Source organism: Equus przewalskii, chromosome 10, assembly GCF_037783145.1.
Source record: "Equus przewalskii isolate Varuska chromosome 10, EquPr2, whole genome shotgun sequence".
NCBI lineage: Eukaryota > Metazoa > Chordata > Mammalia > Perissodactyla > Equidae > Equus > Equus przewalskii.
Genome location: NC_091840.1, coordinates 31,481,784 through 31,495,763, shown reverse-complemented (window position 1 = coordinate 31,495,763; position 13,980 = coordinate 31,481,784). Strand labels below are relative to the sequence as shown.

At 50.7% G+C, this 13,980-nt stretch overlaps 1 protein-coding gene and 1 long non-coding RNA gene across 8 annotated transcripts in view; one reads left to right on the top strand and one right to left on the bottom strand.

Moving 5' to 3' along the window:
* The window catches only part of AKAP1 (A-kinase anchoring protein 1), a 33,509-nt gene that overhangs the window by 19,357 nt on the left and 172 nt on the right, over window positions 1-13,980 (bottom strand). Inside the window, exon 1 of one of the 7 annotated variants that reach the window (XM_008512823.2) lies at window positions 13,758-13,971. The exons of 1 other annotated variant lie outside the window; for it this stretch is intronic. The gene's annotated coding sequence lies outside the window, so the exon portion shown is untranslated. Of the gene's footprint in view, window positions 1-3,118; window positions 3,408-12,438; window positions 13,193-13,757; window positions 13,972-13,980 lie in introns of those variants that run through there. 5 more of the 7 variants (XM_070560786.1, XM_070560784.1, XM_008512825.2 and 2 more) reach the window with 5 other exon arrangements.
* On the top strand, window positions 3,454-4,493 carry LOC139073927 (uncharacterized). The gene is made up of 3 exons (XR_011523117.1): window positions 3,454-3,602; window positions 3,956-4,201; window positions 4,386-4,493. It is a non-coding gene; the product is annotated as an uncharacterized lncRNA (long non-coding RNA).

Below are 13,980 nucleotides of genomic sequence, written 5' to 3'. Positions count from 1 at the left end.
TAAGGCTTCTGGAAGAAAACGTAGGCAGTACACTCTTTGACATCAGTATTAAAAGGATCTTTTCGGACACCATGCCTTCTCAGAGAAGGGAAACAATAGAAAGAATAAACAAGTGGGACTTCATCAGATTAAAGAGCTTCTTCAAGGCAAATGAAAACAGGATTGAAACAAAAAAACAACCCACTAACTGGGAAAAAATATTTGCAAGTCATATATCTGACAAAGGCTTAATATCCTTAATATATAAAGAACTCTCGCAACTCAATCACAAAACATCAAACAACCCAATCAAAAAATGGGCTGGAGACATGAACAGACATTTCTCCAAAGAAGATATACTGATGGCCAACAGGCACATGAAAAGATGCTCATCATCGCTGATCATCAGGGAAATGCAAATCAAAACTACACTAAGATATCACCTTACACCCGTTAGAATGACAAAAATATCTAAAACTAATAGCAACAAATGTTGGAGAGGTTGCGGAGAAAAAGGAACCCTCATACACTGCTGGTGGGAATGCAAACTGGTGCAGCCACTATGGAAAACAGTATGGGGGGCTGGCCCCGTGGCCGAGTGGTTGGGTTCGCGCGCTCCGCTGTAGGCGGCCCAGTGTTTCGTCAGTTCGAATCCTGGGCGCGGACATGGCACTGCTCGTCAGACCACGCTGAGGCAGCGTCCCACATGCCACAACTAGAAGAACCCACAACGAAGAATACACAACTATGTACCGGGGGGCTTTGGGGAGAAAAAGGAAAAAATAAAATCTTTAAAAAAAAAAAAAAAAACCAGTATGGAGATTCCTCAAAAAACTAAAAATAGAACTACCATACGATCCAGCCATCCCACTACTGGGTATTTATCCAAAGAGCCTGAAGTCAGCAATCCCAAAAGTCCTGTGCACCCCAATGTTTATTGCAGCACTGTTTACAATAGCCAAGACGTGGAAGCAACCTAAGTGTCCAGCAACAGACGAATGGATAAAGAAGATGTGGTACATATATACAATGGAATACTACTCAGCTGCAAAACAGAACAAAATCATTCCATTTGCAATAACATGGATGGACCTTGAGAGAATTATGTTAAGTGAAATAAGCCAGCAAGAGAAAGATAATCTGTGTATGACTCCACTCATATGAGGAATTTAAAACTATGGACCAAGAACAGTTTAGTGGATACCAGGGGAAAGGTGGGGTGGGGGGTGGGCACAAAGGGTGAAGTGGTGCACCTACAACATGACTGACAAACATTAATGTACAATTGAAATTTCACAAGATTGTAACCTATCAATAACTCAATTAAAAAAAAAAAAGAAGGCGGCTCTGTGCTACCTTCCTTTTCTGGGCCCAGACTCTTGAGTTGCTCTCTTTGCCCTGGTTTTCTATGTGGGTTTTCTTTTTAACCTGAACCTCCCAAGACATAAGTGGCATTTAACCCTGTGAGTCTAAAGGCCTTCACAGTCACAAGCTAACTGAAGGCGGTCCCCACCTCCTGAGGCCCAGGACACTCGGGCAGACCTGCCTCCAGAAGGAAGCAGAGCCTTGCCCTCGCGAGGGTCGGGTGGAGACTGGGCTATTTTGAATCTGCTGGAATCAAATAGCCGCCTGCTTATTTTTAGCAGGTCCATTTGCCTGCGAATAGATGCATGCTGGCTGGCTGCCCAGTGGTCACACAGGGCTGAAGGCAGGCACGAGCCACAGCCCCACCACAGGCCTCAGCTTCACCTGCTAACTCCAGCTTCTAAAGGGATTCCTTCTTCTCCCAGAGGAACCTGCACTTCTCAGAACAGCTTACCTCTGCAGAAGCAATGGCCTCCCAACCCCAACGACCAACGGGTCACCACAGTCTAGAGCCTTCTGCTAAACAAGAAGACAAATCTCCAGGAATGGTACAAAGAGTGTTGGTCCCAGTGACTAAGCCAATTTGGAAAAAGAGCTACACATAATTAATTGATGGGAAAGTCAATCATAAAAACAAGAGCTTAGGAGCCAAGAACAAGTCAGGGCTTGGGCCTGGTATGGGATGCCACACCCACTCTGTGTTCTGAATGGACTTTTACAGACCCTCTAGGTTGAAATTTGAACATATCTTCCATTATTCCAGGGTTATGTGTTCACACTGTGAAAGACTGTCCCCAGTGTTCACCAACAGGAGGAGTCTCAAGACACTCCCTCTCTACTGTGCCCAGCACATCAAGTCCTTGCTGAGGGGCTTTCCCTTGAAGAAGGCCTTCCAAGGAGAGGCAATAGCCACATGGTCCAGAACCGAAAGCCCAGCACTGGCTGCCTCGCACTCAGGCCAAGGCCCCTCCCTCCCTCCTCCCCTTCCCTCCCCAAGTATGCTGGAGGAAGACCACAAACACAGAGGTCTTTGCAAGACCACAAGAGTGCCTCTTGGTTTGTAGAGGGTGCAGTTACCTAATTCCGCACCAGGCTGAGATCAGGCACATACATTCAAATATGTTTAAGTTGCTGCAAGAAAAAGTTTCTGTCCACCAGAAGCTCACAATCCAGGTGGAAGAATCTCTGTGTGTGCGTCTCTCTCACACATCCCTGCATCAAGCTGAGCTCGATTTCAGAAGTGGGCAAAGAGAACCCAAGGAAGGCTGTCTCAAAGAAGGCGAGAATCTCCTGAGGCTGCTGCAATGGCGGGTTAATGACGTAAATTAAGGTTCTAAACCCAAGGTGCCTTTGTGGGTGGAAGCAGGCAGCCAGTCCCAGAGGAGAGCAGAAGAAGTCCTAGGAGCTGAAGCTGAAGAACTGGGAGGGGCCAGACAAAAGGAGTTTGACCTTTACTGTCAAGGCAATGGGAACCACAGGGTCGCAGCAGTTGTGAGATGGCCAAAGCAGAGCAGGTCACAAGAGGCAAAGGTCTGAGTGATCCCCAAGTGGCAACTGCAGTCTAATATTGGCAGCCACTTAGTCACAGGGGGCTACTAAGCACCTGAAATGTGACCAGTGTGACTGAGGAACTGAATTTTAATTTAACATTAATTTAAATATAAGTAGCCACAGAGAGCTGGTAGCTACCTAGTAACGCAGCTCTAGAGGGTGTTCCCAACAGAACTGAAGGAAACCTAAGAGCTGGATAAATGCGACCATGGCCAACGCCTACCTTGCTGGGCAGTGTTTGGTCCTGCCACTGAGGGTGAAGGATGATGGTAAGCTGGGCCACTCAACCTCAGCAGCATGGCTGGGGCCCAGGGATCAGAGTGCTGGAGCCATGCCTCAGGCGCGTTGGTCTCAGCCCAGCCCCGGTGTTCACAGGCTCGTTACCTTCATCCTTAGCGGGCCTGAGTGAGCTGTGACTTACAGTGGCACCCTATAGATTCCCAATTAGCTCACAGAGGGGCTGTGAGGTCCTGCCCAGGGCTGTCCCCCACACCCTCCATTGTGATGGTCCCGCAGAGCAGCCAGCTGCCCAGTGCAGCTAGACCAGCCACACGCCCCGTTCTGGGTAAACCAGCTGTCCTCACGTCACAGAACATTTTCCAGCCTGCTCTCCGGGAGACTGGAGGCTTAAGCCAGTAACATCACCTGCTCGGGGAAGCCTTCTCCAGCCAAAGTGGAAACCTAGAGTTAGGTACCAGGAGCTCCAGGTAAGAAGAGACAGAAGTGAAAAATCCCATCCTGGGCATGGGCTCAAGTTAAGAGCTCCTCCTCCTCCCGTTCAATAAAAAATTAAACTCACTCCCAGTTTGGAAAAGTTGGTACAACAGAGAACCACACCAGGGTGAACTGCCCAGACCCCTCCTCCTCTGCTGACCAACCCCACGGCAGGTCCAACCTCATCAGGCTTCAAGCGATAAAGGAAAAAACCAGCACTTCCTACAAAGGTCTTCCCATTGCTTCATTTAGAGGGTAGGAATGTGGTTTCAGAAAACTTTAAAGACTGCGCCACGTCCACCCTGCCCCTCACCCCCAGCTTGTGGCACTCATCTTGCTTTACAAGTGAATTCGGACAGGTTTCTGAGAATGGCGAAAGCAGGTGCCAGGAAAGCCTTCCTGGGTACACAGAGTTCCTGCCCACCACAGAACTCTCCACGAGACGGCCCAGAAGGTATGAAGCTGTGATCCGACAACGAAAATGACGTCACTTAAAAGCTAATAAAGATGACACATGCCTCCAAAAGGAATCAGAAAAGATGTCAGTGTGAGGCGAAACCCCTTCACACCACCACCTCAACGGGGCAAAGAGGTAAGACACTGATTTCCCAAAAATTAGTGCGAACAGTGCAATATGACCAACTCAGAAATCACAAAGGCATAAAGTAATTTCTATTCATCCAATTTTATTGGCACTTACAGGGTACAAAGCACAGTGGGACACACAAATGAATCAGACAAATGCACTGTTCTCAAGGCACTTTCAAATCTTCCAGTTTCTTTTAGGGCAAAAACCCCCAATGACTTCTCCTCCAGTGGGCCTGTTACTGTCACCCCCTGCCACCGACCAACTGAGAAGTCTGGTCCAACAGTCAGGCAAGTGTCTTAACTAGGGTTGGGGGGAGGGTAAACAGGAATCAGGCTGCCAGTTTCTCCAGATTAGAATGTTCTAATGTCCTGGGGTGGGAGATGAGAGGATCTCAGCCTGAAAGCCAGCATGTGGGAGCCAAGGGCTAGTTGACCTGCACCATTCAATACGTAGACTTTCATTCAGCACCCATTTTCACCACTACCTGGTGCTCAAATCCAGATCCCTCTCATTTAAGCTACTCCATAAAGTAAAGCCAGATCTTGTACTGGAGTGGCAGAAGGCATCTGGGGGCCTAGTCATCTCTGTCAACTTTCCACCAACCCTTTTGTCTTCAGCCACCCACCCCCAGCAACCCCGCAACCCATGCCTTCAAAGGGGCCTGTCCCTGTGCTTGAATCAGCTTGCTTCTTGTTGGCTGCCCACCCTCACACGCTTTCTCAGCAAGCTGCCGGAAGATGGCCTCACCAAGACAAGGGAGTAAACTAAGAAAGGAGTGGGGCACCAACCCAGGAAGCTCCACAAGAGGAGGGAAGAAGGACTTCCCAGGATGAAGGGGAAGCAGAGCCAGGGACGGGGTGCTTCCCAGGAGCACCGCACAACTGCCACGTACCCCGAATGTCGAAGCACAATGAGAGGAGTTTCCCCTCCGAGGACAGGAGCTCGACAGCATGGCCAAGGCCCAGGGAAGAGTCAGAGTACTGGTGAGAGACAGAGGAAACTAAGCTAAAGACATAAAGGAAATTAACTGGGAGAGGAGAAGGGAAGGGGGGGACAAGAAAGCAAACATGGAAAACTAAGAACTCTGCAGCCAGAAGCAACATCTATAACAATGTACACTCCGAACAGCAACTTGACCACGTTGTGCTACCTCTGCACCAAGAGGATGAGGGCGGAAAACGTGTAGGACTGAGCCAAGCAGCAAAGCAAAACAGACAACATTAAAAAGGAAGGAGAGGAGGGCATACTATCTAGAAATAGAGGTAAATGGCGGAAAGGACAGGGAATTGAGAGCAGCTGCCTCTGGAAGAGAACAGGATGGGTGGGGGGCACTCAGGGCAAAGAGCTGTTCTTCCAAACCTTGTTCAGAGTCAAAAGTCAAATCCTTCCACCAGCAATGCTCTGATAGAAAATAAATACATTCTTAAGCTATATAGAAGTAGCAATGGATGCTCCATTACCATACAGCTTTGTTTCTTGTTAACCATTATAACAAATAAATACGTATTAAGTCAATTCATTTATGTACAAATTTGTAATGCTTTATTTTCCCATAATAATTGATGCCAATTTTGCTCCAGAGATCCCCAACTGCCCTGCTGACAAAATAGCAATAATCAAAAAAAGGACGTGCTTATTGATAGTTGGACCCTTTGGAGCCATGGGATCTGGTCTCTGCACTCCACCACCAGCATCAGGTAGCAGGACCCCTCAGGGCTAGTCATTTAATAAAGACTTTAATGCCCGCTGTGAGCTGGGTTCCATTGCAGATGCAATGGAAAGAGCCCTCAGGAAGCAAAGGTGGAGGGAGGGGTAGGGAGTCACATTTCAGATAACAAGATAGCAAAGAAGATTCAACAACCAAACATAATAAACCTGCAGCCTCTCTCCACCGGTTCAGAGAACTGAGCCCTAGGCATCCCGTGTATGTAATGAATTAACTATACTCCCTGTGCATCCAGAATGGTACTAGTTGGGAGAGCTGAGAAACAGGCACTGGATCACCTCTGAGTTCTGTAGCTTAGATGAGGAAACCAGGATGAGAAAGGTGGACAAGCATGCTGGGGAGAGCGGGGAGCTTTCGATACAACAGTATGGGAACGCCTCTCCGAAGAGGTGGCTGCAGAGCTGGAGCAGCCCTGCCAAGATACGGGAGGACAGGGAAAGGAGAGGGGGAGAAAGTTCCAGGCAGGGAGAACGTGTGCCAAAGTCCTAAGGCAGGAACAAGCTTGGCTGACTCAAGAGACAGCAAGAAAGGGAGGCGAGGACGAGGTCAGAGGGCTGCTGCCAGAAAAACGGCTTCCCAGCATCACCGGGCAGAAGCACTGCTGAAAGTCAAGAACCCGGAGGAACAGGTTCCCCGAACTTCCTCCAGAGAGGGGAACCGACTTGTACCAAGAGCCAGGGGGCGGTAGTTTCTTAATTAATAAACAGAAGCTGATTCCAGAAACTATTCCAGAAACAGGATGCCTCTGTGGCTGGTGGCATGACAGGTACACAATGTGTAAGTACACAGGGACTCATTTTTCACTTCGAGTTCTCAGCAAGTGCATTTGCCAGGAAGACCTGGGCTTGCATCACACAACAGTCTTCGAGAGCCTCGGCTAGACCCTTACCCTCAGCTCGCACCCCCTCAAAATAATCTGTTCCAATAAGGTGGTGTTGCCCCGGGGGGGGGGGGTGGCTGGGGACAGACACACACAGTGCCCCACACCAGCCCTTGCTGCTACTTCGAATCAGACTTTGTGAAAACAAGCTCGCTCTCCAGCCAACATAAACCATAGGCAACAGAGGACCTTATATGGCTCGAAGCTTTCTTAATCAGAAACAAATAGATGGGCTGGAGTTGGCAGCTCCAAATTAGACAGAAGGAACAGAAAAAGAAAAAGAAAAGAAAGGGTGGCGGCGAAGCCCAGAACTTGTGTGTCACACTCCTTGTTCACATCTCCTCAGCCTCAGTGGCTCCCCACTAAGACTTCCTACTGAGGGAAATGGCTTTGCCTCCTCTTATGCTTTTCTTTTAGTTTAAGCCAAAGGACTCCAGTAATCAGGCTGCCAGCAGATCCACAGTTTTACAGAGTTTTTAGTGCCACTTTAATAACCTGCCCTTAGGTTGGGTCACTTCCCATGAAAATGGGATTACGTGATTTCCTGAGATTGGCTGGTGAGGCAACAAGGGGTCCTCATGCCCCTCCACAGGGAATTCCTGGCTCACTGGACTGCCTCGGTCACATGCGGGCCTGGCCCAGGAGGCAGGGTTGGGTCCCTGCCACAGAGCTGGAATAGAAAAGGCAGTTCCAGAGACCTGCTAAGGGGCCGCCTCCCACACATACACACTCCATGACAGTTTCTAGGGAGGCTTTTCTCTCCTTCTTCTCCTGATTTGGAGGCAACAGCAGCTTTGGCACCAGGACCTGCCCTGTACACTGAAGCCACATGCACTTGGCCCTCCTAAAGGATGCCACCTGCTAAAAATAGCACAGTAGCACATTCCTGGCCGGGTGGGCCTCACCAAAGTCAAAGGACAAAGCAGGAAGGTTATTCTCAGCACAGCCTTTTCTAACCAGAGACAGCTCAGGGCACATCTGAGTGCAGGCCTCCTTCCAAGGCAGCTCAAGGCAAGTCACTCCTGCTCCTTTCTCTTTGGAGGGAGAGCAAGGAGGTGCAAGAAGGAGATCTCCAGAAGACTGCACTGGCCTTCAGAGCTGTTGTCCCAGGCCAAGGCTGGAGGAGAAGGGGCGGGGGTAGCAGTGCGGCGTGGGGCTGATGGCTGGGATTGAACAGATCCTGTTTCCTCCTCCAACAGGGACCAAGCTACTCCCGGGTGACAGCCTGCTGAGGGCCAGGGGATGGTCTCGTGACCTCCATGTGAGGTCTGACAGGCCACATTATTATTAGCCGGGGAATCAGTTAGTTCAAGGTTGTCTTTTCAACCAGGCAACTGAGCTAAACCATAGCCTTCAGAGCAGTTTTGCAGGCCCTAAGGCACAGCTACCTAGTCTAGGAGGCTGCCTTAGTCATAGTCATTATTTGTGTAGCTCAAAGGCACTGAATGGTTGCATAACATGATGATAAAACATGGCTTAGGAAAGCCAAGATCATTAAAGATCCTGAAATTCAGTTTCCTGGAAAATGAAAATATTCTGTAAAATGGGATACGATCACCTCCCTCATAGGGCTGAAATGACTCAAAACACCCAACAGTCTGACTCAGTTTGTGGGATAAACGATTTTAATCTTTTAAAAACCCAGTTTCATTTTCCGGATAAGGATGGAGGGACAATGGGGCAGTAAATATGAAACAGTCTCTGAGCATTAAGCTGGAGACAGAGCCTCGATCTAGGTCCAAGGTCAGCCCAGCCTTCACTGTGCCCTGGGATCAACTTACTTCCTCAGAGCCTCAGTTTCCTCATACAGCCTAGAAATACTTAACCTCATAGGGCTGAGGGAATAGAAAAGGGAATCGTTTGGAAAAAAAAACCCCCTAAGATGCCAGGTATACAGTAGATGCTCACTAAGTTTCTGTTATGCATCTTAAGCTGTCCGGCTCCAAGAAAAGAGAGATCTCACATTACATGTCAAAGGTCAGTCTAGCAGAGTTCAAACTGAGCAGGCCGAGGACTGAGATGAGGGGGCATCTGGAAATAAAGCCTGCGTCCCAGAGCCAGCCCCACACCAACACTTCAGGATCCCCACTGCGGCCCGACTCTCCTCAGCGCCTTCTGCAACAATGCAGTGGAGGCGCAGGATAAAAATGAGGCTGGTTAGCAAGGTGTCTGCAATTGGTCTAGCAGAGGGCCCACACTGGGGTCCTGCAGGAAGTCATCAGGTGGGTGAAGGACCAAGTAGCAGCTATGCTGACGTGTGAAGACCAAGGACAGTGAGCGCGGGGCTTGGAGAACCAGCAAGGACCTTCATGAGAACAAACAGGGTCTCACGCCAAAACAGCTTCCCAAGGGCTTGGCATCTGGTCCTTCTGCTTCACGCTCCCGTCCCCAGACCCCTCACTATGCTCCTCTCTCAAACTGTTTCATAATTGATAACCGCCCTCCCAACTGGCAGGCCGGAACTTGCTTCTTAACATGCCATGGAGAGCGCTGATACATAAATAATTTGTCACCAAAGCTGTTGGGTCTGTGGACTATGGAAGACTAAGCCCAAACAACCTTTCAGAGTTGGGCAAAGAACTAAGACCAGCACCATCCAATAGAACTTTCTGTGATGATGAATATGTTCCAGACCTGCACCGTCCAGTACTGCAGCCACTGGTCACAAGAGGCTACTGAGCACTTGAACTGTGCCTGACGTCACTCACGAACTGATTTTTAAATTTTATTTAAAATTTAGGATTTATTTAGGAGATGAGAATAGAGGTATCTTAGAAATCAAAAATATTTAGCACAGCAGCACCTTAGAGCTAAGAGAACTTGAGATGCACCTGAAACAGTGGATTGAGGGTTCTTAGTCTTGGACTGTACTACCCACTGAGCCATGCGTCAGAGCCCAAACACACCCCTCCCGCCCAATACACAACCCTGCAGGCAACTCCACCTTCCCGCAGCCGCAGGCACCTGACTCTAATGCCAGGGCTCCCAGGAGCATAATCTGAACACCTTTGATGCTGACCAACTCTTTTACCAGCTAAAGAAATAGACCCCAGGGGGCCAACAGACCTGCCTAGAACCACCGCCAGGTTTCAGCCCTGAGAGCTGCACCAGGCCCACCCCTCCACTTCAGGGCTCTAGCCAGCTAAACCCAGCCATGAAACAGGTCTCCTCAGCCCTCAGCGCTGCATACCTTGACTTCCAGAACTCACCTGGGGCCCTGCTTTGTTCCTAAGTGCATGGGCCTCAGCGACACCCTGCTAAACCAAGGCAGCCAGCCAGTACTACCAGATGGGAACAGAATGTTTACTGTCAACAGCTGCAAACTATCAAATTGAGCTGTAGAAAGTCCAAACAGCGAGGACCTGGACAGAGCGAAGACCATTTAGTAGAACCATCTTAGGAGGAAAAGAAACTTAAGGACACCTTGAAAGCTACTTATTACTGAAAGCCAGTCCTCTGATGCTGAATAACCACACACACTCCTTCACCGCAACAATGTGCTTAGAAAACAACAGAAAGATTAGGAGAGAAGCCCACAGACTTGACCTCCTTGCTGCTTCTCACAAAAGCCCTCCAGAGGACCTAGTTTAAGTCCGAATCCACACTTGTCAGTTTCTCTAACCCTCGATTTGCATTTTCATTAGCCACTGAAACAATCCCAGATGACCTCCAGCTTCACCCTCCTCCTCAACTGTACTCAGAGGTGTGAGGATTAAAGGATTAGGGATATGTTTGCTTGAAACTCATGCAGCACAGTTACTGTCAAGGAAAAGGCATCCTCTCCCACTCCCCCCCCACCACCTACTTCTCAAGCTAGACTCTGTCCTACTCAGAACATTGTCATTGATCATGTTTTCCACGGCCCAAGTTTAAAATTAGGTACTAGGGCCAGGTTTGCTCACTGGAGTGCCACATATAATGGGTACTTAATGTTAAGTGATCACAAAGCAAAGCTGAAACCTGTGTGAGGTACTACACCACAAAGAATGTGGAAGAAACAGAACTTGCCCCAAAAAGCAAGGTTTAGGATTAAAACACATCCCACATATATTAGCAACTCAAACAATATGAGATGATTTCGGTGGGACAAGAGGCCCATAGGACTCACCACCTCCCCAGAGCAGAAGAAAACTCTTCAGAATGGCAAGCCGAAAGCATTAACACAAAACTATCAACTTCCCCACAACAGCACAACAGACCAAGGTGCACTCACAAGGAAGATTAGGAAGGAGTGGCCTGGGGAGAATGGGCTAGCAGGCACCACTGGCTAGGCACATGGGGTGCCCGCTCCCCCAAGCCCTGAAACATTCGCTCGATCCAGTTGCGTGGTTGCAGGCTAGAGCCAGGAGGCTTGGCTGGCAAAGTGTGGGGAAACCAATTTGTTTTCCTTTTCCCTCCAACCAAGTTTCCAGGTCAGAGGCTGGGGTGAGGGGAACTTCTAATAAAATTCAAATCATTCAAGCGATTCCAGAGAAACTTAACGTCAGTCTCAGAGATTCTTTAGGAGGGGGGGGGAACACAATGTTTGAGCACTCATCATTTACCAGGCACAGCGCCAAGCCTCACAATACTGTGTTATCTCAATGGGTCTTTGAGATGAGGAGAGAGAACATTGTAAAGGCTTAAAACTCACCTTCTCCCACGAACATGGCTATAAGCCAGCCTGGGTCCAAAGCCCAAGAATAATCTGGGTTACCAGGTGGAGCAAAACAAACTGATTTAAAATATTGATGCTCAGCAACCTTACACTGGAGATACATCCACTTGGCACCTGAGCAGGCCACTTACAACAGACACCTTCACTGTCACCCTGCAGTGGCCAGGTGTGAATGCATTTCCTAGAAACAGCTGGGAGAAGGAACTGATATTCATACAAAGGGCTCTAACTAGACACAAATCCACTCACAGGCTTGGATTAGATCAGTTACTTGCAAATTCTGGGCCATCACCTAACAATACACGTGACAATACAGCCTATTCAATCCAGGTAGGCACTGAAATTTCAGTGATTTGCATGCCTGTAGGATCCAGAGGACCTCCGCTCACCCAGGGCCATACTTAATCTGTGAATATATATACCCAGGAATTATTACCCAGAACCCACAAAACTAGTTAAGTGGTGAAAGACGAAAGGCTCAACACAAGTCCAAAAGCTCTCGAAACATAACTTCACTTGTTTCCAGTGCTCAGAAAGTCTTAAATAACCAGCAGGTGAACCACATGAACGCCAAGAGAAGAGGAATCTGATAAATGATCAAATGATGCTGCCCTCTCTCCATTTCAAAGATGCTCTGTACCTTTAAAAGCAAAAGGGATGGGTGGTGCTAAGATTCCAAGCTTTGTTTTCTAAATACTTAAAAAAAACAAAAAACTAATTTGGGAAAGACTTAGCTACAAGGGCACAATGAGGTTACTCGTTGCCAAAATTACTAGCATTTTTGTGGACCGTGTACCTTGATCAGTAATTGAGACCAACCAACAGATTGTACAGGTGTCCAGCAGTCCAGATTTTCCTGCAGGAAATAAATTTAAACACCAAGTAGCCTGCACTTCAGTAAGGGAAAGATGGCTAGTTTAACCTAATTGCCGTGCCCATACCACACCCTACCCGGCTTGAGAGGTCTCCACTCACACCTGAAGCGAAGTCCACCGGGTTTGTGTTAGCGGCGGCCGAGGAGCAGGAAGGCGCCCACCAACCTGGGCATCTCCACCGGAGAGGAAGATCGCGAAACGCCCAGGGCTTCCAAGCTGTCTCAGGTCGGTTCGGCACCGCCCACCACCACCAGCTCCTTTCCTTCCTTAAGCCTCCCTTGGAGAGGAAACAGGAGGAACCGCATCCCAGGGCGCAAAACAGTTGAAGTGGTGGAAAGCCCGCCCCCGAAGCGTCCAGACCACAGCCTCTCCAAGCATAATTTTGATCCTAACCCCGAAACCAGTGTGGTCCCTCCAGACCGCCGGCCGGCGGAGGGCGGTGTGCAGGCGGAGCGCGACATGTGACCTACGCGCCCTGGGGCATGAAGTCAGCGGGCACACCGGGCAGGACGGCCTCCGCCTCTCCAGTCACCCTTTAAGGGGCTGCAAATGCGAATCCTCTCGAGACACCAAGGCTTGGACCTTGGGACCCTAACTCGGATCAAGTGGTCCCTCTACCCGAGACCGGTTCCAATAACAATCGGTCTGCTAGCCTATCCTCCCGGTTCCGCGGACAGAGCCCTTACCCCTGGTTCGCCGCACTGAACTCCCAGGGGCTGAGCTACCTGCTCGGTTTGGCCACCGCCGGCCCTATGTGGGGAGCAACTCAGGGCGAGCTCAAGGGGCCAAAAGTTGGGCGAGGTTCCTGAAGTGACCAACTCAACTCCAACCCGAGGGCGGGGAGAGGCGTGTCTGCGGGCCCTAGGGGACCTCCTCGCCCTTCTGAGCACCTGGCCCTGCCCACAGCCCGCCCCGCCGCTGCCTCTCCCTGCTCAGACTGGGTACACACGACCTTTGAAAAGTAAACGCGTGTGGGGTTGGGCGACCTTGGGTGGGACGCGCCCAGGTCTGTGTCACGGGAGGGCGTGCGCGCTCGGGGAAAGTTAAGCCTCAGAGGGGTGGCCCGGCGGTCGCGTCCTCGCCCCCCGCCCCCGAGGATGGTGACGCGCGTGGGGGGCACAGGGCGGCTGCAGAGCGCGCCCCCAGCCACACACAGGCGACCTGTCAGCGGGAATCCGCGGGCAGACAACCCCGGGGGGGAGGACGAGGGGGCGCGCAGGCGACGGAAGGGAAGGAAGGGCCTGCTTGACAGCAGGCGGCGGGCCGGAGAGCCTCCGCTCGCGCTCGGCGTCCGGAGCCACTGGTCCCCGGGACACCTGGAACGCGCGTCGCACCCCGCATCTGCACCCTCGGCTCCCCATCACCCAGACGGCATGGCCCTTAGGGCCCCGGCAGGTGGTCCACGGGCGGCCCCAACTTACCAGCTCCTCGGCGCCCGTCGGGATGCAGAGCTCTCGCGCCGCCGCCCCCCGGCTCCCGCCTGGGCCCCGCGGTCCGGCCCCGCAGCGATGCACCCCGGCCGCTCCCCCACGTGCTCGCCCAGGCCGGTGGAACACAGAGACATTAAATACTGAGGACGCGCAGCGACGTGCCCGCGGCGCGACGCAAGGCCCCGCCCCCCGCCCTCGTGCCCCCGCGCTCGCT